This window comes from Salarias fasciatus, chromosome 22, assembly GCF_902148845.1.
Source record: "Salarias fasciatus chromosome 22, fSalaFa1.1, whole genome shotgun sequence".
Taxonomy (NCBI): domain Eukaryota; kingdom Metazoa; phylum Chordata; class Actinopteri; order Blenniiformes; family Blenniidae; genus Salarias; species Salarias fasciatus.
The window spans coordinates 28,604,387-28,626,243 of NC_043765.1; the positions used below are offsets into that span (position 1 = coordinate 28,604,387).

The window sequence follows — 21,857 nt, forward strand, 5'->3', positions numbered from 1 at the left end:
CAGGTCAAAGAATATTCTCTCTTACATAACAGTGTTTAAAGGGGCTGTATCATGCTTTTATAGCCAGTCCAAACCCTAGTATAGCCATTAACATGGTGATAGTTTATTTTTGGCGCTAAGGAAAAGTCATTTTTTATGAAATAAAAGATTTTCTGGGGCTAATTCTGAAACCCGGAAGAGAAAACGCTCTGTTTCACTGAAAATCCCGCCTCTCCCCCTGTGGACTTTGACTGACAGCTACTTCAACCAATCAGCGCTTCAAAACAAATACGTCATGCGTTAGCTTCTCTAAGGGTTAGCTTTAGCCCTTTAGCTCTAGCTTCTCTACACACAAAGACACGTGAAAACGTCTTTTCTTGTGAGAAACTCACCAAGCACAGACCCTTCAGACCCTTCAGACTCTTGCTCCTGCTTGGTTGTTGCTTTCAGACGATGCTTAAAGTTTATCTCTGTAATCTCCGCTACGCGCAGTGATGGCGTCAAGTAACAAATCTTTCAGAAAAGTTTCAATACAAACTAATAAAAGTGGTCGAATATCAGTAGCGGCCGGTGGAGCGGGGCGCAGATGGCGGGAGCGCTTGTTTCATTCGCATACACCAACAGCAGCGGGCGGTGCGGCGTTAATTCACTTCCACATTGGCAGAAGTGCTCGTTTCTGCACCCGCGCACTCCAGGCGGGCAGTGTTGAATAAAGCAGTTCATTAAAAATAATCGTTGCCTACCTGTTGTGTTGTTTGGAATGCGCCCTGCATGCGCGGGTGTGGAAACGAGCGCTCCCGTCAATGAGGAAGTGAATTAACACCGCACCGCCCGCGGCTGGCAGTGTGGGCAGACAAAACAAGCTTTCCCACCACCTGCGCCCCGCGCCACGGGCCGCTACTGTTGAATATATTATACATCAATAAATGTAATGAATTCAGCCAAAGATATAGTTTTATCTGAATAGAACATCTGATATAAACTTCATGAGCCACGTTTTCTTTCTTTTAAATGTCAGTCATGTTCCAGATGGGTTTTATACGGATACAATAGGAGAAAAGGAGAGTCTTTTACATCTAAATGTTGCAGACTGACTGACTAATAATCCCATCAGTGGACTTCCTGTTTTTTCTTTTTTGTTTTTTTTTTGTGGACTTCCTGTTTGAATCCACAGAGATGTGAAAACTCAGCTGTTAGCTAATGCTAGCTACTGTGGACACAAAGGAAGCAGTAAGTCAGTAAAGTAGCTGCTGTGTTTCTTGTAATGTCCCTCAGTGTGTCCTGTCCTCATCAAGCTCCCTCAGCTGTTTGATTGGAGTGTTAGCATTAGTTTCTACTCACAGCAGGAGAAATCCTGAGCAGACGTCCAGCCTCTCTTTCCCTCTGCTTCACTTCTGGAGAAGTCACACTCATTTATCTGCTCTCCACCTGTTGAGTCACCATGTGGCTCCACCCACTGCTGATCTGAAGGGAGGGGGGAGGAAATGTAGAGAGAGAACTCACCATGATTGGTGTTGGCAGCAACTGGCAGGCACAAAGTAAAATGTCTGCTGGAATGTTCTCGTTCAAACTGTCATGTCATCGTCCAATCAGTGAAAATGTGTGTAAATGTAGAGAATGAAGGAGGTGAAGTGAGTCATTCAGTGGGTCCCTCTATATTTCTCAGTCACAGCACTAAAGTGGTTTCAGTCAGACTGGTCAGTCAGGTTCCACTCCCTTCATGATAAAGACTCTTCAACATACCTGCCAGCACTGGGCTGAGACCAAGAGGGAGGATACCAATACGAATACGAATACGAATACTTTATTTTCCACCGAGTTGGACATTTGTCTTTGGTTTCAGCAGCCACATTAAGAAACACTTTACACTGGCACATGACATCACATGACAAGACACTACATTTCTTGCAACATTTCAGACAACTCTATCACCCATGTAAAGAGTTCACTGCTTTGATTGCATTTAGCACAAAAGACTTCTTGAAAATATTTCTCTTTGCCATTTTCAGTCTGTACCTCCGTCCCGACGGAAGCAGCTCAAACTCAGAGTTTCAGGGGTGGGAATATCATTTATGATGCTCATCGCCTTATTTCCCCACCGCTCTCCATACAGGCTGCTCAGAGCTCTCTGTGGCCGTCCAGTGATCTTTCAGCTCCAGTTCACAATCCTCTGCAGTTTATTTTTATTTTTCAGGCTGAGGTTCCCGTACCACATCAACCTGTTGAAGGTGAGAAGGCTCTCCACTAGACCTTTGTACACTGTTTGGAGGACTGGTTGACTCACCCCAAAACTGTTCAGCTTTCGAAGAAGGTTCAGACGCTGCGAACACTTCTTAAAAACAAAGTCAGTATTTTCTAGAAAAACAAGTTTGGTGTCAATGTATGTGCCGAGGTGTATAAAATCACTAACAGTCTCAACTGTTTCACCCAAAATTTGAACAGGAGCTAAAACCTCTTTATCATGATGCACAATGAGCTCCTTTGTCTTTGAGACATTCATTTCTAAAAAGCTCTCCAAGCACCACTGTTGCATCAAAGACACATGATTACAATACAGACGATCTGTCACAGCGTTCCCTCTGTGTAACAGGGCGACCAGCGCCACGTCATCAGCATATTTAAAGCAGTACTACGCAAGATTTGCTGTAGCGCTCCCCCTACTGGTCTCCTGTGAAAGCTCACTGTCGTAAACATCCTCTGCATTCCCCCCCCCCCACCACCACCACCACCCCCGCGTGCAGAGAGCGTCTCACTCCCGTTTCCTTTTTTTCTGCTCGTTAGACAAAGTTTTTTTTCTGTCTTTTTGGTTCTACCATCCATGAGCACCTCAGGGTGGCGTTGCTAACGCTAGCGAGGGTTTCATGTTTGTTTTACGCGCTTTTGTTAAATCTTCTGCAGCGATAGGTTCCTCGCGCTGCCCGGGAACTTCTTCCGGTTGCTCCCTCTGCTGTAGACATGCCTGCCTCGCACGCTCAAGCTTACTGGAAAACAAACATTCGGAGATGCTCAGTGTAGCAAACTCACTCGCGCTCACATCTACGAGAGGAGGTGCCACTCCTCTTTATTTTTCAGTTACCAAACGGAAATTAGAACCAATCAACACATCATGCAAAGATCGTCTATTGCAACACAATGACAGATATCACACTCCAACAGCTTTTATACTTGTAATCCCGTATGAGCGCCGTAAAGCAGGTTTGTTCTCTCAGATGTAGTCGGGTCGCTCCTCTGAAATTGCAAGCGCTGTTTTTAGGACTCAGACCCCGGGGGGAGTGAAGGGACAGGCGAATCACCGTGACAAGTCTTTGTTTACCTCCACAGGGATTCTGAAACACATTTATTGAGGTAAAAAAGTTGCAAAGTTCTGCTTTATAAAGCTTAAAAAATTCATCACAAACTTGAAAAGCATTCATATAAATAGAAAAAAGCAAAGGAGATAAAATGTTCCCTTGAGGCGCCCTGTATTCAGCACAGCCTCCTCTGAGACGTCAGAACCAAACAGGACTCTCTGAGGCCGATTGGTCAGAAAACCCCCGACCCGTTTCATTCTGCCTCCATGACCCCCGAGTCCACCAGTCTGTGCAGGAGGATATGAACCTGCAGGGGACTGAAGGCAGATGTGAAATCCACAAAGACGATCCTGGCATAACAGCCAGGTGTTGAGCTACGGTGTTAAACAGAGTGATGTCTGCGTCCGCTGTGCTTCTCCCACATCTGGATGCAAACTGCAGCTCGTCCAAACAGCTGGCTGCAGCAGACACGATGTGCTGGCTCACGGTCCTCTCCATGGTTTTACACAAGATGCAAGTTAACGCTACAGGGAGAAAATCATTCAGGTCAGATGCTCCAGATGTTTGAGGGACAGGCACTATGTTGGAACGTTTCCAGGACTGTGGGAATGTGTGTGAGTGGAGGAGAAGGTTAAAGAGTGCAGTAAAAACACCCTTTAACTGCTGCACACAGTTGTTCAGTAGTCTTCCACTGAGCCCATCCGGTCCTGGGCTTTACCTGGTTTAATGCAGGCCAGACCAGCAGCAACCTCCTGCTCAGCAAGAACAACAGCTTCATATTCGGTGATCAGACTGCAGCCTCATCCCGCTCTGCACTGAAGTCTGTCTCATCAAACCTGCTATAAAACAGGTTCAGATGGTTGAACATGGTAGGAGATGTATGAGGCAGTGGAGCATGTTTGTTTGTCTCCCTGCCCATCATCTGATGTAATCCCTCACATGCACTTTAGACCTTTCCAGAGCAGAACTGTCTTTCCACTTTTTCCATATATTCCATCTTTGCCCTGTACAGTTTGCCTCTCAGCTCAGCTCTCTTTTCTCTGACAAGGTCCAAGTTCCCCTCAGAGAGATCTGCTTTCTTTTCATTTATGCAGGCCTGTAACTCGCTGGTTATCCACTGCTTGTTATTTGGACAGAGCTTCACAGTTTCAGTGTGAGTTACATTACTTTCACAAAAGCTCAGATAAGCAGTAATGGTCTCTGTGAGAACATCCACATTACCATGAGAATGAAAGAAAATCTCCCAGTTAGAATCTTCCAAGCAGTCTCTTAATGCCTCCATTCTGTCATCTGTGCACACACGCACGACCTTCGTCACTGGCTTTTCCTGTTCAAGTTTTGATCTGTACTGGGGAACAGGTGTACTACAAGATGGTCGGACTTTCCCACAGCCGGCCGACAGAGCCACTTATTATCATCCTGTATGTTGCCATAGCACTTATCCAGGATGCGCGTTAGGCGCATGGCACAGTCCACGTATTGATGTAGCGAAGGCAGAAGGCTGGAAAGTTCACAAGAGTTAAAATCACCGAGCACAAAGACCGGCTGATCTGCTGACCGGGCGAGAGCATCATTATAACTCTCCACCACACGAGCCGCTGCGCTATGGCAGGGTTGCTGCCTTCCGCTCACAGCAGCCCCACCCTGATGGAACAAACCACTTTTGATAGTCAGGAGGATGAACAGGCAGAGGCCGTGGGGATAAATGTTCCTCCAGCTGGACAGGCTGACCAGACTGGAGAAGGAGCAAAGCAGGCCGTATGCCAGGCACCGCCCACCAAGCCCCCAAGACACTGACGCCAAGCGCCCTCACACCGAGGTACACGTGTCGGAGTAAACCCGAGACATAACGTCCACAACCACACGGTGGCGAAGACTCCCCGAGTCACACCCGGGCAACAAAAACCCACGCTGCATCCTGGAGTCCCCAAGAGACAACAGCAGCCGGCCAGGACAACAAACACCGTCCACTGAAGCGACAGGACACTGTCCCCCCTTCAGACTGACAATGACACCGAATCTGAGCAAATATCCACAAGACCGGAGCGCACAGAGGTGGACACAGAAGACCAGGAAGCTTATCCTGTTCAGAGACGTTCTGGAGCAGAATTCATGAATTCCAGAGTCATTTTGTTGGTTTTGCTCCATTAAAAACAACATGATTAGTTTAGAAATCCTCTTTAATGACAAGCGAGTGTTGAAATTCTTCTTTTCTAAATGTTTCAGTGAATCAAACAGATTGAGGACCAAGGCCTTGCTTTACAAGTCACAGGATTCAATACAAAACACTTCCTGGTCCCACTGAGGGGAATTGGTCTGGACTCAGAAACTTTGCCAGAAATGCTCTGAAAAGCACAACGACAGTAAAGACATCTCCACAACCATTACAGAGCAGTGCTGCACAAATCCATTACAAGAACGTCTCAGCTTCATCTGCTGCAACCCAATCGGAGCAACAGGAAGTCTCCTCTGAGCCTGGTTCTACAGGAAGTCTGGTTCTACAGGAAGTCTCCTCTGAGCCTGGTTCTACAGGAAGTCTCCTCTGAGCCTGGTTCTACAGGAAGTCTGGTTTTACAGGAAGTCTCCTCTGAGCCTGGTTCTCCAGGAAGTCTCCTCTGAGCCTGGTTCTACAGGAAGTCTCCTCTGAGCCTGGTTCTACAGGAAGTCTCCTCTGAGCCTGGTTCTACAGGAAGTCTGGTTTTACAGGAAGTCTCCTCTGAGCCTGGTTCCACAAGAAGTCTCCTCTGAGTCTGGTTCTACAGGAAGTCTCCTCTGAGTCTGGTTCTACAGGAAGTCTCCTCTGAGCCTGGTTCTACAGGAAGTCTGGTTCTACAGGAAGTCTCCTCTGAGCCTGGTTCTACAGGAAGTCTGGTTCTACAGGAAGTCTCCTCTGAGCCTGGTTCTACAGGAAGTCTGGTTCTCCAGGAAGTCTCCTCTGAGCTTGGTTCTACAGGAAGTCTGGTTTTACAGGAAGTCTCCTCTGAGCCTGGTTCTACAGGAAGTCTCCTCTGAGCCTGGTTCTACAGGAAGTCTGGTTCTACAGGAAGTCTCCTCTGAGCCTGGTTCTCCAGGAAGTCTCCTCTGAGTCTGGTTCCACAGGAAGTCTCCTCTGAGCCTGGTTCTACAGGAAGTCTCCTCTGAGCCTGGTTCTACAGGAAGTCTCCTCTGAGCCTGGTTCTACAGGAAGTCTCCTCTGAGCCTGGTTCTACAGGAAGTCTCCTCTGAGCCTGGTTCTGCAGGGTTCTTCCTGTTAAAGAGAGTTCTTCTTCCCTCTGTCTCTTCTGGCTCCAGTGGAATTGTGTCTTTTTCTGGCTAAACGTCTTTCCAGATGACTGCTGTCTCAGTCAAAGTGGTTCTCGTTGAATTGAAGTGACTGTAAAGTCTGCAGTCTTCTCTTCCTCCAGTGCAGTTCCTCTAAATGGCAGCAGACTGAGCCCCTCTCTCTGGGTCCAGAGGCTGGAGGAAGGAAAGCAGCTTTCCTCAGAGAAGGTTCTGCCCAGTGGAAGCGACTGACTCCCGTCCAGGTCTGTGGTGATTGGTGAAGACGTTACTGTGGAGGTTCTGAAGTGAGTTCCTGGTTTTTCTTTCAAAGGGCTGATTGATAAGAACCAAACCGTCCCCACTGCTGCACATCTTCATCTTTTTGTTTCACCTCTTGACTCAAGATCCTGTTTTCCTCTTTGTCTTTAAATTCCAGGGGCTTAAAGGACAGTGTGAAGCATGAAGCTGTTTATATTTAGTAAAGAACAAAGAGCCAACTGTTATTTTCTTTTTTTTTTTTTTTCCCTTGTCCTGTTCGGCAGCTGGGGCGTGCAATATTGTATGATTGAAGCCTTTTACTATCCGAACAGATTTTAATATTAGCAGCAGGACGAGACTGAGTCTCCTCCTGCTGCTGCCTTTATTTAAAACTGGCATCCGGCATGGCTGCCGGACAGGACCGGGACGGAAACGCTCAGAGAGCAGGAACAGAAAGAGAGAAAGATAAAGAGAGGGAGAACGGGGGGGGGGGGGCACAACCTATGTACCCCCAATCTAGACAACACCAAAACAGAGCCGACAACCAACACAGAAAATTACAGAACCATACATACATTTTTTTTTTTTTTCGAACCATATTAGTGAACAGACCAGGCCACAAAAATAAAAGGAGGTGTAGGGGAGGAAGGAAATGCAAGGACACCACAAACCGTTTTTTTTTTTTTTTTTTTTTGAATATAGCTAGTCGTAACTAGTAGTAAACTCGGGTCGTGCATCAAGAGAGGTCTGCTACAGATCACCATTAGTCTAACCACCACAAGAAGACAAGGTAACCGAGTATGTGAAGAGTGATTAAAGATCAACGTGATCATGTGAATATGATGGTGACAGTGATGGTGATAGTGATCATGCATATATGACCTCTGACCTCTGAGAAGGCCAGAAGCAAGCCAGAGAGGCCCTCAGAGCCCAGACAGCCGGCGGTCATCACAGAGCCCGGATCCAAGCCTCCGCCCCAGGCAGACGCCCACGCTCCGGTCCAGAAACGGGGCAGAGGAAAGCCCCGGCCGGGGACCCCGGCAGTCCCGGGGCCCGGGCCCCGCGGAGCCACGACCGACAGGAGCCGGTCCACCCCGGGCGCCGGACGCCCGGGGCAGGCAGGGCCGAGAGCCCGAGGCCCAAGAGCCCAGGAGCCAACCCCCCACCCCAGGCGGAGGGCCATGACCCACCCGGGAAAACCAGCCCACACGGGCGGCTACCCACCCCAGGCCAGTACACCCCCCGCCAACTGTTATTTTCTGCAGGAAACTCATTCATCTCCTGAAGACTCTACTGCAGGGATGGGCAACTTAAATGACGTCAAGGGCTACATTTTTCTCGATGCCCCCAGTGGCGGGCCATGCTCCCAGGAAATTGTCAAGCGGGGGGGGGGTTCTATAAAGGAGTCATATTATGCAAAATTCACTTTAAAAAGGTGTCTTTACAGTCATATTGCCTCCCAGAGCCTCTGTATGATCCCCCAGAAGTGAATAATTCAGTCACCTCCCTCAATTGTGGCTCCACTTTTAAGAAAATATACACTCAAACACGCGGTTCTGAAATCTTCCTCTTTCTGACGTCATGAAGAGGAACACCACTCCCCTCCGGAAGAGAATCCAGCCTTTGGCCGGCCCGGACAGGTCGCTCATTTCGGCTGTGTTTTCTCATCCATCGCCAGTGTTTTCATAAAGTCAGGTCATCCGCCGTCTTCAGGTGGGTCAGCTGACGAGCTGACAGTTTTCGCTAACTTAGCCACAGTTAGCTCGGATGGAACGGAGCGGAGCTCCTCTCCCCAGCAGAGAGGGGCTTTGAGTCGGCCGCGGCTGTGACGGCTCCCGGGCGTCTGACTTCCAGGAGCCGAGTTGGGGCCGATTGGGTAAACGGCCCGGAGCTGCTCCACGGAAGCTGGTCCCGAAGCCGGCGGAGACGCACGGCTCGCGCGCGGCCGCTGGGCCGCTCCTCTCCTCGCCGGGACGCTGCGAAGCTCCGGAGCCCAGCGGAGGCGACCTGCGCCGGGCGCAAAGTCAACACACACCGGCAGCGCCGTCCGGATGAAGAGGGCTGCTCCTCTGAGAGGCTCTCTGCTCTCGATATCACACGAACAACACATGACATAAACAGAAAATAAAAAAACACCTCATTTCACTTCTGCAAGGTCGCTCTGCTCATCCAGCCACATTCATCTGTAATTTATAGACTTCCAGCAAGGATGGTTTGTTTTGATCTCAAATGAGAGCTTTTCTTTATCCATTAGTTCCTGTTGTTTGGTTCATTCTATATAAAAACGATAATTTCCGCGTTTGCTGCTGTCTGGGACCCTGTTCAGCTGATTCTCTCCTCCCGAGGCAGCGGAATAACAACATATAGGAAAAAGTTTACGTCCGTGAGGTCGTGCATTGTGTTTTATTTTGAAACTTCCGGTGCAACTTCCTGTAAGGTGCTTTCTTAACGACAGTGAATTTATGAGGTAGATGTGGCCAGATGCGTTCAAGTTCATCACGGAAAATAGGCTGTCAAAAACAGGTTGTTCTGAAGAAGGCTCCTCAGAGCCACTTTTTAGAAAGCTCAAACTCCGAACAGAGGACGAATTTGGGGCAAACAAACTTATATACTATGTTTTTAGGTGTCTGTGACCTATATGACGTGAGTGAAAAATGGCATAATAGGTCCACTTTAATTCGTGTAGAGAGTTACGCGAGATGTTTTTCTGTTACACATTACATTGTAGCTTAACTTGCACATTGTCCGCAGAAAAGAGCTTCAAAATGCTGCTATGTGTCCTTTAACTGAGCATTTTATGGTCTGTGTGTGTGTGTGTGTGTGTGTGTGTGTGTGTGTGTGTGTTCCATTGCTGAAACTTTTGATAAAGCGCTCAATACGGTGTTTCAAATGAACTGGTTTCCTTGTTATCTGGTGACTGACTTCCTGTAGCACTTCCTGCTGCTGCTGCTCGCAGCAGCGGATGTTGAAATCAGACTCATTAAAGGTCTGAACGGCTTTTTGTCTGGTTTTTAGCATCTATCAGCAACAAGGGACGTGAAAGAAACCCAGTCGGCAGTTAACAGGGAACCAGTTCTTCCAAAACACCGGCTCTGCTCCGGTCTCGAGACACTCCTCCTCCGCGAGTTAGCTGCTGCGTTCAGGTGACTGGAGCTGCTGCGGAAAACTGAAACTCGGTCGTTCACATAAAAGCAGCGGAGACAGCTGGACTCAGGAGACACTCAGGAGACACTCAGGAGACACTCAGGAGACACTCAGGAGACACGTGAAGGAAGCGTGGACAGTTTGCACAACGGAGCGGCTCTCAGACAGCTGTGAACCGGCTCTCGTCGAACGACTCGTTCATTGAACGTCACAGCACCAGAGGGTCGTCGGCAGCGTGCCTCTCTGTGTCTCTCCTCCGCACTGGTGGAGGCTGGCGCCGCCGCGGACGTGCCATCTGGTGGCCAGAGTATGTCATTGCAACTGAATGTGTGCAGCAAAAGACACATTTTTTTCTTTTTAAAAAATTAATTGGGGAACCGTACGGAGGGAGGGTGCGGGCCGTATGCGGCCTGCGGGCCGCCAGTTGCCCATCCCTGCTCTACTGTTTGGAAACAACAATGAGGAGACCATGTTGCTTCAGGTTCTGCTGGAGTTATGATTCTGCTGCTCGAGTTTCCTGCTGATAATAAATAGAAAGAAACCTGGTGTGAGAGGGGTTTATGCTTTGTGACTGATCAGTTTGATGAGAGGACATTTTATTGATTGTCAAACTTTCAGCAATAAGTTTCATTTGAGCTGCTCCATGTCAGAATTGACCAAAGTGTGTAAAGCAGCTCCACTGCATGAATACTCCTGATTCAAACTCCGTCCAGTCTTCCAGTGTGGCTCCTGCACTGCCTGAGCTGTCTGTCCAACGATGTCTGTTCAAAGCAGCTGGATGGAGCAACAGGTTCATGAAGAGAGAGTTAAATCAGTCACTGTTTGGAATCATGAGAGACAGATTCACCACAACTCTCTGACTGGGAAACTCTTTCAACACTGAAAAAAGCTCCAAAGAGCTTCAAGAAGAGGCCGATTCCTCCGAAGGGGAGGAAACACATTTTAACATCATTCATAAGATTGACCCCGGTGGAGAATTCTGAAACAATAGATTTGGTCTGGAAGTTCATCCTTGAGCTTTCTGCCATGAATCACATGAATCTTTACAACTTTTATTTTTCTATCCTCTTTCAAAAACATTTTGTAATGATGTTAAAGATTGTTTTTCTCTCGAGATCAGTGATGTTCAGAGTTTCTCTGATATTTTATATTACAAACCGCATCCAGACAGCTTGATCCACTGGTATTAACAGAATTCTCCTGCTGGGAAAAGATCATTTACATTGTAATGAATGGAAGAACAAAAACCCTCCTTTAAGTTTTTCACTAATCAGTTTGATCTTCATTTCTTGTCTCTAAACAGGACGTCTGGTGCTGTTTCCAAAACAATATGCAGAGAGATGTCTGGTTTTCTTCTGGTGGGATTTCCCCACAGCAGACCCAGACCAGAGGACAGTCAGCTGATGGTGACTTGTGTTGAACTGTTTGCTCCATGTTTGACTGTTTGCTCCCCTCTTTGTAACTCTGATCTTTCTGCCTGTGTTCTTTTCTTGATTGTTGAGCGATTGGCTCCACGACAGTTTCTATATGTTCTTTCTTTTAATTAAAATAAATCTCTGTCCTCCATGTTTCCCCCTCAGCAGGCCTCAGACACGGTGAGAAATTACAGAGAAATAAGTGCAAAAAACAATGAACTGAATATAATAAACACAATATAAACAGTCAGCATGAAGTATTAATGACACACTAAACCCAACATGTGGCAGAACACAGACTATAATGAAATGTAAACGAGGCACTGCACAGAATCAGATCTGAAGCAGCAGTGACAACAAATGAACAACTCTGTAACAACAGAGGGTCTACAGAGCCCTCTACTGGAGCTTTTCAGCACTGCAGCCCCTCATCAGCCTCACATCAGCTGCTGCAGCCTGACTCTCCTGGTCTTTCTGCAGCAGAGTCCTCTCCTCCATCATCATATGGTCACTGCTCTGAGACCACATGACTGCTGCTCCTGATGGAAAGTCCACGGAGACGTTCTGGCTTCATGGGAGATCTCAGGGAGCTTTGAATGAGTTGGAGCTGAGAGGAGCTTCTTCCAGCAGCAGCCACTGTGACTGAAGAGTGGCAGAGCTTCTTAGTGCAGCCCACATGTTTGGTCCTGTAGAGCCTGACCAGGTGGTGGAATGTGCTTTTTGAAGCTTCTCCTGTGTCTGGAACAAAAGCAGAGATCCTGATCCCTGAACAGCAGTGTTTGGTGTTCTCCCAAAGCAGCACGGCACAACTTCCTCTCAGGAAGATGCAGCTGCCTCCTCAGCTCTCTGTCCTGAAGGCTGATCCTCTTCAGATGGAAGATGTGCAGCCCCCTTCCTGGATTCAGTGCTGAGAGAAGTGATGATGTGCTGACAGATGGAGAAGTGAAGATACAGCTTCCAGCCTTCTCTAAACACACTCCATCAAACCTGCTCCTCCTCCACTCATCATGTCCACATGGTAGTATTTATGGGGGCGTGGCTTCACGCTGGAGACCATCAATCTGCTCAACCATACAGAAATGATATTGTCTGTTCACTGATGGTTTGGATTCAACCACTAAAGAGTCGTTCCTGTGTTTCACAGTTGGTTTTTCAAGGCTTCATATCGTCTCACAAAGCAACACAAAGAACACCAACACACACACAAAACACACATTCCAGCTGCAGCAGCCAGTTAGCTCAGCTGCTCAGAGCATGGTGCTAATAACACCAAGGTTGTGGGTTCAACCCCCATACTGGCCCCGGGACTGAGTGGTAACTTCTGGAAGTGTGTGTCTGCATGAGGACACAGGTGAGCCTCATGTCTCAGTCAGAATGTTGAGCACAGATCAACGTGCACGTTCTCTTTCACACACTTCTCAGCCTGAAACATTCAAACTTGGTTCCAGCTTTTTCGGAGCCGCAGTGCGGAGCAGGATCTGAGTTTTCTTCCCTTCCACACCAAGTCGTCTCCTCAGTGTTTCTGAGCAGAAGCTTTCCTCACTGCCATCACCCAGAATGCATCAGTGTTGATTGTTTCCTTGTTTTTCTTCAGCTTTCCATGAACTGGAACAACAGCTCAAACTCTCCTGCCTCCCGGCCCCAGTGGCTCCACATGTTCCAGCTGTGATCGCTATGCGACTCGGACCTGCAGCATTTGAGCTTCAGCGTCATGTTAGCTTTGTCATCTGCTGAGGATCCTCCTTTTGAACACAGTGGAGCATTCTGGGATGTCTTTTGGGACAATCCTCACACTGGAGCTGCTCATTCCAGTTTTGACTCTCATGTCCTCGTGTCCAGCATGAAGAACAAAGTCCCTTTGCTTTAAGAAGCTCAACTCTTTCTCTGTGCAGCAGTTTTCATATTTTCTGACTCATTTCTCTCACAATACACACATGGCTTTGAAAAGCATCAGCTGCTGGATCACTGAACCTTTATTCCAACCTGGTTCTTCCTTTGCTGCAGGTTCCACGCTGGTAGCAAACGCCCTGCCTTTAGGTCTGAGTGTTTGATTTGGTTTGAAGTCCTGCTTGTCTTTGTCATCAGCATCTTTAATGTTTCCAGGTAATCCTGAAGCTATTTTAGCTCGTCTCTTTAAGAACTTCACTCAGTCTGAGAATCTGGCTCTTCTTCCAGAGTTTTCTTGGATGCTGAAGGCCGAGAGTCTCCACACCTCTCTCATCCTGCAGGGTCGTTTGGGAACTCTGACTCTGAGGTTTGTGGGGTTTTCTAATTCCTCAGGACGGCTGATGTCTTCATAGCAGTGTTCCAGCCAGGTAGAAAAAGGGAGTCACTACGGAGAGCTTTGGCATCGTCAGCTTTCACCTGAGGCCAGTTTACTGCTTTATTCAAGTCTGCTGCCGCAGTTTAGACCTCATTCTCTAAATACTGAGACAGTTTCACTGCTTCTTGGTCACCTGTTTGAGGACTGGTCTGCTGGCAGCTTCTGACTAAACCCTGGGTTCACCTCTGGTAAACTGTTCAAGTCACTGTCACTGTTTTCTATCAGCTGGACGGTCAAACGCTCTCAGGAGTGACTTCAGCTCTAAAGGATCACCACTGGAAATCACAACATCTCTTGGTAACAAATGTGTGAGCCTCTGTGGCTGAAGCAACATCTCAGTAACATGATCTGCTGCAGCATTACTTCACACAAGTCAGCCTCACTCTTCATTTCAGCCTGGGTCACATTCTGTACAGGAGTTTCCTCTTCTTGGTGTTGTGCTCTACTGAAGTGGGCATTTGACTGTTCATGGTCTGAACTGGGGGCCAGCTGCTGAGGGAGTTTGCATGTTGAGAGATTTCTGCTGTCACTGTCCTCATCCTCACACTCCTCCAACACCTTGATCTTCACAGTGAAGCAGCAGTTTCAGTCTGGAGCTCCAGCTGCTCCGTTGTTGCCTTTAACTGCAGCTCTTCCATCTGGAGTGCTGGCTTCTCCGTCAGCTTCTCGGCCTTTGCCACCAGAGAAGCTCTTTCTGCCGTTCCTTGACGGTGGAGATGAACCGCTGCAGCTGGATCCAGCCCTGGATGCGCAGGATGCCAGTCGCTTCTCGTAGTTCCTCCGATGGACGATGTGCCGTCGTCTGGTTGGTACCGAGACACCTGGTCAGCATCTTTCTCTTCTTCTGGTAGCAGCTGCAGAACGCTCTCATTGAACTGATCAAAATCGCTCCTGAGTTTGGAATACTCCTTCAGATGTTCATCAAAACATCTGGATCATCTCTGCTGGTCATCAAGGCTCTTATTTTATTCAGCTCTGCAGTCTCCTGTGACAGCTTTGCTCTTCTTAAACTGATTCGCTGCTGCAGTTGCTCTTTCAAGCATTTCTCTGTGTGTTTTGGCACCCTCTTGTGGCCATCGTAGGTACCGCATACATTTCCTTTCTGTCTGGCGTCCTGCTGCTCGTTCTTCTCCAATTGTTCCTTTACCTTTACCAGAAGCCGGTTGAGCTTGCACTCCTGCAGCATCATGTTCCAGCAAAGTTCCAGACCTGATCCTGGATTCCTACAACACTTTCAGGCTCAGAGTCTCTGCTGGGTCCGGTACATCAGACTGCCATCTACTGGAGGAAGGCTGAATAACCGGCTGCACAACCTCCGTCATCTTGTTGGCGTCAGCCATGAACATGACAGTCAGACCAGCAGAGGTGGAGAGCAGGGGAGCCTTGACAACACCAGGAGTAGGTCAGCCCCCTGTAAGAGCTTCATGGATGATCTGACTGTGTCCACCACATCTGTCCCAGGCAGCAGCTGGATCCTCCAAGGCCCAGAGGAGCTCCACACTTGGGCCAGGATGAGTTTTAAATCTAGGTCTCTGGTCCTCAAGAGGGGCAAAGTGACGATAAGTTCCGCTTCACTTTGTCTGGAACCAACATTCCCTCCATCACGGAGCAGCCAGTGAAGAGCCTGGGGAAGCACTTTGACTGCAGCCTCAAAGACTCAACATCTGTCCTCAGAACCAACCAAGAGCTGGAGGACTGGCTGAGGCTCCTGGACAGGTCAGGCCTGCCTGGGAGCTTCAAGGCTTGGATTTCCCAGCATTCCATCTGGCCCCGGGTCCTGTGGCCTCTGCTCGTGTCTGTGGTGCCCATCACGACCGCTGAGGCCATGGAGAGGAAGATCAGCAGCTTCCTGTGAAGATGGCCCTGGAACACCTCCTCAGCAGCTGCCCAAGAGCACTAGGGAAGGACGCTACCGCCGGCGCCACCAGCAGGTCCTTCAGGCAGTTGCTGACAGCAGAGCCACAGCCATCAGCAGCACTAAGAGCCACAGCAGGGTTCAGACCATCAAGTCCCACAGAGCTGGAGAGAAGTCGGAACAACAACCAGGGTGAGATCAGGCCTCCTCACCACCGCTGACTGGCAGCTACAGTAGACCTAGCAACCAGCTCCAGTTTCCAGCCAGGATCACATCAGATATGATCCTATTGTCAGAATCCACCCAGCAGCTGGTCCTGCTGGAACTCACAGTTCCCTGGGAAGAGCGCCTGGACCAGGCCGACCAAAGGAAATGCGCCCAGTGCCAGGAAGTGGTGGACGACTGCAGGAGACGGGGCTGGAGAAGCTCTGGTGACCCTCTGGAGGAAGCTGGCCAGGACTGGCAGGGCGATCCCTCTGCAGAGCTCCATCACTGCTGGGCCTCACAGGGGAGGAGAAGGGAAGGCATCAGATCCACCACTGGAGCAGAGAAAGCCACAAGCTGGCTGTGGATGAAGAGGGCAGACCGTGGGCGAGCGCTGCTGGGACACAGGCCGGAGTCTGATCACCTCTGGTCGGGTCGCCTGGGCGACGGTCTGATGCTGAAAGACCCCAAACGCCAAATGAGCCCAGATTACATCACTGATGATGTGTCAGAGCGCGTCCGTGAGATGTAGCTTTCAACCTTTGTTAGCCACCAAGCTTAACTTTGTTAGCCACCTGGCTTACCTGTGTTGAAAGCAACACAAGGCACATTCAAATACCCAGGTGTTTAAGACCACAGCATTCTCATAAATATAATATTTCTGAAGGTTTCACTGACTCACCAGTGGCTCCGATGTTAGGCTTTGGGTAGTACCGCTAGCGGCTAGCATAGTGTTTAGCATACTGTTTAACTTCCCTCCAAAGAGTTCAGATCAAGTGCAAAGAAAAAACTCGTTCATGCCACTCAGCCAATCAGCGCTGGCTTACAGCTCTGATGCATTCATGGACAGTCGTAATGTAACCCCTCGTGCACACTGGATGCGGTCCGGCTCCAGTCCGGCTGCAGTCCGGCTCCGGTCCAGTATACCGCAGCACTGTGATTCACACCGCCTGCGGTGTCTCCGCAAGTCAAGCTGGAGGAGGTTGCCAGACATGTCACTTTTTCCAGCATAAACACATTACAACCTGCAAAACTCAATCGGGCAGCAGCCGCCCAAATCGCCATTTCTGTAGAAAATGCATTTTGAAACTAATTGGTATAATAAAAACACGTCACAAGCACATAACCAATCCATCAACCCACCGAACGTGTTCAAAACAAGCCTGACAAGGCAGAAACCCGCCTAATCTGGCAACATGGAGCGACTCCCGGTGCTGAAACTGCACTCGCAATAATAGAAGATCACATGGGTTCACGCGGTATTGGGAGTTCACCTGACAACAACCCCGCTAAACAGGAGCGCAAAGTAAAGAATTTGGCAGTTCTTTCACCTGTATGTGCAATCGTTGCGTCGTTTCACTCCTCTAAAATGAGTAAGTACCAACTTTTGTCATTCCTGTAATGTGTGTAATGATTTCATGGCGTTTTTTTCTGATCTATTCCAAGATATCACCATAATAATACCACAAAATAAGTGCTTGTTGATGATTTACATTTTCTATGAAAAGTTCTTTGTTATAGTCCATTACATTTCCCTGCAGAATCTGCACTCGGTGGCCCTAGTTCAGTCCAACGTCACTGTTTGTGTGGTCCTGGTTTATTCATGGATGGGTATGAGTCCTGCTTTGGTCCCTGAAATATAGTTTACAAATCAATCTGTTAGAAATAGCATTTCCTGAAAAAGTAATTTTGAAAACAAATACTTTTGCTGTTAAGTGAAATGGATTGATGTACTCAATGAACTTTGTGCTGTTTTTGTACTCTTCCAATGTAGTACGTCCTCCACCATCAATATTGTCATTATTGTCAATAGTCTGGAGATTATTACATTCACAACTAATAATTTGTGTCTGTTTATGCATTCAGCCAGCAGAAGAAAGGTGCTTGCTGCTGCAATTCTGTTTGCACAGCAAGAAGACGACAATGAAAGCGATCGAGGCAGAAGACGGCGCCATTGGATTCATCCCATCAATCAACAAAGATGGGAACAAGGCAATTTCCACAATCTGGTAGCGGAGCTGGCACTGGACAAGCAAAGGCATCACATCTACTTTAGAAAGAGCGCTGAGCAGATGGACCATCTTCTTTCTATCGTTGGCCCTGAATTGACCAGGCAGACCACCAACTACAGAGCTCCCATAGAACCTGAACAACGACTGGCTGTTGCAGTGAGGTAAATAACAGAGAAGAAAACAAACAATGTTGGAAAATGTTGTTCTTTCACACAAACACAGACATGCAATTTTGTCCAGTGAAATACAAGAAGTACCAAAAAGACTACATAAACATGCAACTATTAGTATTCATAACTGCACCAAAATGTGATTTTTAAATAAACTATTTACAATTCCTACTAAGGCATTTCAAAACTGAAAAAGCCTTAATAGTCTTCCCACTGGCTGTCATCCATGAGCATTTGAGTATACACTCCCAGTGACGTCGGGCCGGCTTGCATGTCACTGTCCTGTCTTGCAGGCTGGGCCCTTGTTGCCGATGTGGTGGGTGGTGGCATCATGGGGGCAGGTTGTGGGTGTACTGTGGGTATGCTTCGCTAGCCTGTTGGATCTCGTGACTCCTCGTCCTGTATATTATGCAGGGTAGTTAAAATGCTCAATTTTGCCCTTCGTTGCCCACCCTCACTGAGCCTCAGCATTATCGGCACAAGGCTCAGTGCAAAGTAATACAGCTCATCCCTATTGCTGTCAGGGACTGGTGGTTTGGGTGGGGGCTCCGCAAGGACACCAAGGAGTCTGTCCTGGAAGTTTGGCTGTAGAGATGGACTCATGCGCCTCCTTCTCCCTTCTTGTGCTCTTGTTGCGGCTCTCTGTCTGGGACTACGAGACCTCTCAGGTCTGTCTGCAGAGGTTGAGGCAGTTGCGGGCACAGGAGAGGTGGCTATGGAGGACAGTGACTGACTTTGTTCTGTATCCACTTCAGTTGTTGGTGTAGTGCTCCTGGACATAGGTGCGGATCTCGCAGCTGTGGGTGTTACCTTGAGCCGCAAGTTGCTTTTGGAACTGTACAAGAGCCAGCAAAGATAGCAGATTAGTTGTGGTTTTGTCCATACAGCTGTGCAATAAGACATAATACAGTACACATACTAATATTTTTATATAGCAAAATACTTCATAATAAGTACAAACCTTTAATGTTGCACATGTGGCCTCAGAAATGCCAGTATTTGAGCGTACTTTGTTGGGAGGGGGCTGGGAGCCTCCCTCCGCACCACTTGGAGGTTCTGTCCTTATGTTTTTAACAAAAACATCACGGATGAGCCTCCACCTGTTCTTGCAGTCATCTGCTACAAAAAGAATTAGATGAATATTAGTATTAAATGTGTGGTTAAGCTGTGTTAGGCGTGTAAGCTGAAGCCATGTGCCACCTGAGTCCATATGTCTTTTTAATGTAAATTATGTTTTTTCTGTCTTTTTATGTTTGACAGGTTCTTGGCATCTGGTGACTCTCTAATCAACCTGGCTATCTGCTATCGACTCGGACACTCCACTGTGGCACAGTCAGTGCACATGGTCTGTGCAGCAATTGAAAAGTTGATGATGGCCGAGTTCCTGCCCACACCAACACAAGAGACCTGGACTGAGGTGGCACGTGGCTTCTGGAACAGATGGAATTTCCCCAATCGCTTGGGAGCTCTCGATCGGAAAAAAATTAACATACAGGCACCAGCTAACTCTGGCTCACAGTACTTTGACTATAAGAGAAACTTTAGCATTGTGCTTATGGCCTTGGTTGATGCAGATTACAGATTTAGAGCCATTCAGGTTGGCGACTTTGGCCGGATGAGTGATGGAGGTGTCTTTGCGGCCTCCGACCTGGGGAGAGGGATGGAGAGCGGAGCTCTTGATGTGCCTCCTAACGCTCCCCTGCCTGGGGCTCCTGAGCAGGGTCCTCTGCCACATGTCATGGTGGGGGATGCTGCCTTCCCCTTAAAGACGTACCTGCTGAGGCCCTACCCTGGCACTGACCTCACCCACGACAGAAGGATTTTCAACTACAGACTTTCAAGGGCTCGGATGGTAGTTGAGTGTGCCTTCGGCATCCTCACTGCAAGATGGAGAGTGATGCTAAGAGACATAAAATTGCACCCCAATCATGTCGACTCACTTGTTGTGGCAGCCTGCACCCTGCATAATTTCTTACTTTCCCCAAGGGACAATGTAAGGATGCTTGATGAGGCGGAAGGAGCAGGTGGATGCTTGGCACAGGCAAGAGACCTTGGTGGGCACAGGGCAGCGGGAGAAGTGTACCACAACAGAAACACATTCACCACATACTGTAATAGTCCAGCTGGTTGTGTGTCGTGGCAGGAACAAATGATATAAGTGTGAACAGTCTTACTGGAAAGAGTGCGTGAGAATGCTCAATTTCCTGAAGTAAATTTATCAAGCACATACTTCAACACCACGAACATCATTTGAATGTGCTTGAGGGTGAGAAGTCCAATCAGGTGGGTGAGGATGGTGATCAGTGAAGCAGTGAGCTGTGAAACTACGGCTTCATTTAAAGCACAGTCGACTATAAACAACTCCCCTATGTGAGTTTAATTACAGTATGTTGGACATAAAAGCATTTAAGTTACTTTTTTGTGTGAATAAACAGTTATTACAATTTACTTGTCACTGTGAGTGCAATGTATGGCGTACTGCTGAATCTTCCATGTATTTTTTTTTTTTTTTTTTTGTGCAGGAAAAGCACCAACAGCGTTGAGAACATCTGGTCAGTTTAGAGACATGAGCACAACCAATCAATGAAAACTATTTGTGTTGTTTGGCATTATTGATTGAAGTGTAGGCAAACAATTAAAAGTAGTAACATTTGCATTTCATAATATCCTGACATTATATTTATATTTCTTATGGACACAATGAAATGTACTTACGTGCTTTTTATAAATGCAGTGAAGTACTGGTTAGAGCTGCAAAATGTAGAACAAAGCACAGGTCTACATTTCTTTACTAAAGTACAGATATATTACAAAGGTACTTATTTGTACTGTGTTACATTCAACAATATCAAGCTGGATGACATGGCAACATTCCCACTTCATGACATTAGGAGTGTCACACAACACACATCAATTCACTGTTCAGATGGTCATGAAAAGTTAAAAGACTCACCGTCCACTCCTAAGATGACCGCAATGGACTCCCAGGCCTTTTCCTTTTTCTGGTTATCTCTGTAGCTTGGATGGGATGTGTCATATATGACAGGGTGTTCTTGGACCTCCAGGATCACTCTCTCATCATCCATTTTCGTTTGTGAAGTGATGCTCTAAGTACTATGTGATCACAAGTCACAGCAGACATGTCATGACATGTCAGATTAGGATTGGAGGACATTAATCATACATGTACCTGACACCTGCCTCCTCCGACTTATTTGGTGTTTTTTTTTTCCTGGCATTTTGTGCTTTTTTTTTTTTTTTTTTTTGCGCTTTGTTTTTAGTTCTGTGTATACTCCCACATAAGATTCATGAGAAACATCGATTAAAAAACATTGAGGCAACAACACGACACAGATTTTATTTTGAAGTCACTTATTTTGGAACACGCTTTGTGTTTCCTTCCGGGCACCCGACGTGCTTCTGTCTGAATTGACGCGGTAGGGCTCCGGCGTCCAGAAAAATAGGATCCCTACGGAAAGAGACCGGAGCTCCGCAGAGGCTCCGGAGCCGGACCGGAGCCGGACCGGAGCTGGACCGGAGCCGGTTTGCATCACAGCATTGATTTTGATAACTACGGATTAGCTGCGGTGTCCGGACCGCAGCCGTTCCACAGCCGGACCGCATCCAGTGTGCATCGGGGGTTAGAATTGGCAAATTGGAGCCCACACTCATATGCGTATACCTTCTGGCACACACTGCACATTTTATTATAATTTATTTCTGAATAAATGTGAACACATCAAATGAAACGGGGCCCTATGACCTTATGGGCCCTGGGGAGACCGCCCCCTTGCCCCTACTCTGGCTCCGCTACAGAGCCTGGGGTCTTACATAGTTCAGGTCAAAATGTCAGAGCAGTAATACAAGAAATGAGTGTTTCACACATGTATTTGTACTGCTATGCCCCGGCGGGGTCAATTTTGGACATCCTCTGTATACCCTCTGA

General features: G+C 47.8%; 1 protein-coding gene across 5 annotated transcripts in view; it reads right to left on the reverse strand.

Moving 5' to 3' along the window:
• The window catches only part of LOC115408993 (tripartite motif-containing protein 16-like), an 85,766-nt gene that overhangs the window by 8,748 nt on the left and 55,161 nt on the right, over nucleotides 1-21,857 (reverse strand). Inside the window, exon 1 of one of the 5 annotated variants that reach the window (XM_030119950.1) lies at nucleotides 1,321-1,391. The exons of the other annotated variants lie outside the window; for them this stretch is intronic. The gene's annotated coding sequence lies outside the window, so the exon portion shown is untranslated. Of the gene's footprint in view, nucleotides 1-1,320; nucleotides 1,392-21,857 lie in introns of those variants that run through there. 5 annotated transcript variants of the gene reach the window in all.